Consider the following 5,043-nt stretch of genomic DNA (forward strand, 5'->3'; position numbering starts at 1 on the left):
TTGATAGTAATGGTAGAGATATGATTGTCCATTGAGATGTGATTGATAGTAGAATCATAATTGTAAGGTGCTCTAGTGTAATTGGCTTGATCATCTGTGACTTTGCCTTTTCCTTTGTCGTGTTTTGGGAATGGTTCCTTAAACACCTCATGTTCTTGATTAGATGAATGTCCCTCAATCTCTATATCTCCTCTATCAATGAGATCTTGCACAATGTTTTTCAATCGATGGCAATTATCTGTCTTGTGACCCTTGCTCTTATGAAACTCACAAAACTCATCATCATTCCACCAATTTGGTTTTACCTTTGGTTCATAAGGAGGAAATTTTGGAACTGTAATCACTTTGTTTGCCACAAGCTTTTTGAATACTGATTCAAGTGGTTCTCCCAATGGAGTGTACTTCCTTCGCGGTTTAGAAGTTGTTTGAGTGTTCACCTGATTGCTGGTAGAACTTGATCCAGAAAAGACGAACTTGGGTCTCACTGTGTTGGCATCAACAACACCATCATTAACTGTGTTCTTGTTCTTGTTCCAAAATTTTGGTTTGTCCTTTCCTTTAAAGTCCTCTTTGTTTTCTTTGAATAGTTTGATAACTCCTTGTTCAATTAAGACCTTTTCTGTTGCTAGGCCCTTTTCAATAACATCCTTGAATGTAGACAAACAAGCTTTTCTGAGATCATAGCCAATAGCCTTATTAACATTTTGTGTGAACATCTCCACCATTTGTTTTTGTGGGATTTCACAAGAGCGTCTGCTAGCTAAGTTTCTCCATCTTTGTAAAAATGTTGCGAAAGATTCTCCTTCCTTTTGTTTAGTATTGCACAAGGTAGTAACTGAGACATCTGTTTCAATGTTGTAAGAGAAATGCTGAATGAATGCCTCTGCCAAGTCGCCCCATGACTTAATACCAGGAGGTAATTGAGAAAACCATTCCATAGCTTGATCTCCTAAGCTCTGTGGGAACAACCTCATCAAGTATGTTTCTTCTGCCGCTACCTCAATGCAAGCTATGAAGAATTGTCTTATATGTGCCTTGGGGTCTCCTCTCCCTCTATATTTGTCAAACTTTGGTGTCACAAAGTGTGGAGGAAATGGAGGCATTGGAATGCTCTTATCGAAGGGATAAGGACATATATCTCTCATAGTGTATGTAGGTTTTGATGTACTCATGTCCTCCACTTTCTTTTGTAGATCTCTTATTTGTTGCTCCAAATTATTTTTGGGAGGAGATTGATTTCTTGTAGCATACCCCATGTTTGAAACGCCCATTTGAGGAGGAGCTTGTTGCATGTATGGATGATACTGATCGTAGACATGTCCATATGGGGGTCTATATTGTTGCGACATATATGGAGCACTTGGCATAACTTCTTGTTGAGGGACCCCATATCTATTTTGTGTGTATAAACCATATTCAATAGGCCTTTCATTTTCCATTATGTTGCCCCCAATTTTGACATGAGGTCTCCTTGTGTCAAAATTTTGAGGATGTCCTTGAGTATCCACTTGTTTTGATTGATTCATACCTTGAGCATGTGATTGAGCATAAGGCCTCCATGATGGTCCTTGAGTGTAAGTATCATATGTTTGAGCTTGTGTATGTGAGATTGCTGGCTTTTGAAGCAAAGCTGATGGTGACTCTGGCATCATATTATTCGGTCCTCTATTTCCTCCACTATTTGGTCTCCTTTGATCCATGTTGGGTTGAGTTTGTTGTGAGGGTCGACTTTCCATAAGTTGAGATAAGTCAAAATCATGTGGTATTTTAACTCCACTATGTGCCATCATGTTTAGAAAGTATTGTCGATCTCTCCTCATTATCTCTTCAACCAATCTATTGAATTGAGGATTCATTATGGATTCTTCTATGTCTGCTGATAATATTGAAGAGTTGTCCACTGTGTCATTGTGTGTAGCATTGTTGTTTATAGTGTTTGTGTTTTCCACATTTGGATTGTTTCTATAAACATTCATGTCTAGTAATGTAGTGTGCTCAGGATTGTAGAATAGATCATTGTCATACTCATAAGAACTCATGTTTACGGATTCTTGAGCTTCTTTAGCTATTCTCCTAGATTTTTGAAGGCGGGTTTCAACCATGAACTAGGTGTTAGACCAAGATGTGAGAGACTAGATGAAAAATGAAAAGAGTACGGAAGACCAAGAGTTGTATGGAGTGTAAGTGAATCTTGAGGTGTACTTGCAATGTCCAAAGTGTAAGACCAAGTATGTAAGTAGTAGAGTAGGTGTGACTTCCAAAGAGAGGATAGTTTCTCTTGATGAGGTAAGCTGACCTTGACTCTAAGTAAGACCAAATGAGACCCAAAGGTAAGAAACCTTGATGAGGGACCACTTAGCAAAGTGTAGTAGTATGTAGTGTGTTGAAAGAGTATAGTGAGGACAAGCAAGTGACCCTTTTTGACTCAAGTTTAGACAAGTATGAATGTAAAATGAGATGTGAAGCAATGATGGACTGTGTGAAACCTTAGAATAGGCTGAATGCTAGATGAAACCTGAAGAGACAACCTAAGAAGCTCAAGTATGCCGAAACTGATTTTCTTTGTTTGCTTGACTGTTAAAGTTTTCAAATCCTGACACAGACGCCTCTGTATACTTCACAGACGTGATTCCTAGACACAGACGCCTCTCTGTTTGACATAGATGCTGATAAAAACACAGACGCTATTCTGTACTTCACAGACGTGCTTATCTAACGCAGACGCGGTTTGAACAGACACAGACGCGTTTCTGTAACCTTAGTGCAATTTTTCCTATCTGTGAAGTTGTTTTGTTGTGACCAAATCTGATTTTTTGACTGTTTTTCGTGACAAGAGGACACAATGTTGATGAGGACTCAATGTTTGCAAGTGTTTAGACTTCAAAATGACTACAAGAAAGTGTGTTGTTTGATGTAAAAAGTTTTTGCATACACTTGAAGACACAAAAGACACAATGTTTTGCTGTTTTGTCTTGAATGTTTGAGTGTTTAGCATAAGACAAGCACAAATCTTAGGGTTGGCCAAGACAATAGTTGTTGATCCCACATAGGGTTTTACCCCCGAGGCTACGCTATTCAGAGTGGATACTTAGATGCTTGACCTCACTGGCTCCACCCTCGACACTCACTTCTCGGGTCAGCCAAGCATCAGTCCCCATGAAAACTCCCCATGGCGAACTTTGTATCTCTACTAAGAACCGTATGTGTGTGGGCCGCTACCAGAGGTCCGACCTCCTGCCTCAACAACTAGAAGGATTTGGGCTTCTAAAACAAAGAGGTGCTAGTAAGGGCATCCGCTCGTGTGGCCATACATGCGGCACTTTCAGCTCTGTAAATACAGAAGGCTCCCAGCCGGTAGGGCTTACGCCCTACAAATGATCAAATAAATTTGATCAAACGGGTTTATGGGGAGACATAGTGTCGGTATGAACTAATCAGCACACGTTAGTCATAGTTTTCACCATGAATACATTTGATTATAGTGGTTTGGATGAGGTGGGTTTTCCTTGCTACCACTTGGGTCGTTCTCTTCTCACTAGTAGTCCTAATGACCACACGGGAAGACAGGCCCTCTAAAGATTAAACAAAAAGAGCCTATTGCTCAAGACACAAAAGACAATGATTCAATTTTAGTGCACCAATTGAAGTGTTTGCTAAGCTATGAAAAACAAGGCACACAATCAAAATTACAAAACCCTAGCTAAGGCCCTGCAATAAAATTGTTAGTAGTTTGGGTTGTTTCAAATGATAACCCCTTCCTGCAAGCACACAAGTTAGGTAAATTTTAGAAAACCCAAAAAGACTTTGTGAAAAGGGGCCTTCAACAAAAACGTTTTTGCCTCCAAAGCAAGCTGCACAAACCAGGTTAGCTAGATCTGCAAGGGTTAGCCGAAAATAAACTAGATCTGAAACCCTAAGTACAAAATCCAAAAATCCGAATTTCAGAAAAATTGAAATTGCAAAACAGAAAGCACAGACGCTGCTATACCAGACACAGACGCGTCTGTATGACACAGACGCGGTTCTGTTATGCACAGACACGCTCAGAGATCACAGACGCTGTTAAATGACGCAGACGCGATCTGATGCAGCGCAGACGCGGTTAGGAATCACAGACGCACCTTTCGGAACCCTGCAAAATAAAAACTGACAGAAACACAGACGCGATTCCCTCTATCGCGGACGCTTCTGAAACACAAAAACGCGATCTGAATACTCGCAGACGCAAAAAAACCTAAATGTCATCGAAAAATTGTCCGATCTGCAACTTCAAAAATGCAAAATCTGCAACAAAAAAGTTAAATGCAAAGGGACAAGTGTCCCACCAGGTGTGCCAAAATGTTTATGGTGAAAATGGATAACAAAAATAACAATATTGAAAGGCTAAAATGAATCCAACCACTAAACCCTAGCCTAACAATGAACAAAGATCCACCATAACATATGAAGATAACCTAAGACAATGCAAAATAACTCAAAATCACAAAGATTATACCATCACATGTCCAATAAGGTTTTGATCTCCATTCTTCCTATCTCCATTGATCTTGCTTGATATATTTTTGCTCTCAGATTTTTGTATGCACAAGAGCTCAACAAAGAATGGAATGTGGTTGTAAGTGGAATTGTAGTGTAGCCAAGTACTCCAAAATCAGTCATTAGTCATTAGGATGTCTCATTAGGGTTAGACAATGAAGAAAGCATCTCCTTAAATAGAAGACACAATGAGAAATGGAGGGTTAAGATTGAGAGGTGTAAAAAGAGAGGTCGGCTAGGATTAGAGGGTAGGTAAAAGAAATAATAAAATAATGAAAGAGGTAGGTAGTGTATGAATTAAGAGATGAATGACATGTGTCATGTGTAGAAAAAGATAATGAATTAATTAAATAAATAAAGATTTATTTAATAAATAGAAGAAGTAGGACAATTAAATAAATAAAATATTTATTTAATTTAGGAAAGGGATAATTTAAATAAATAAATGTATTTATTTAAATGAGAAATAAGGCTAGAAGAGGATAAATGAATTAATTAAATAAATAA

This window comes from Cryptomeria japonica, chromosome 3 (assembly GCF_030272615.1).
Source record: "Cryptomeria japonica chromosome 3, Sugi_1.0, whole genome shotgun sequence".
NCBI lineage: Eukaryota > Viridiplantae > Streptophyta > Pinopsida > Cupressales > Cupressaceae > Cryptomeria > Cryptomeria japonica.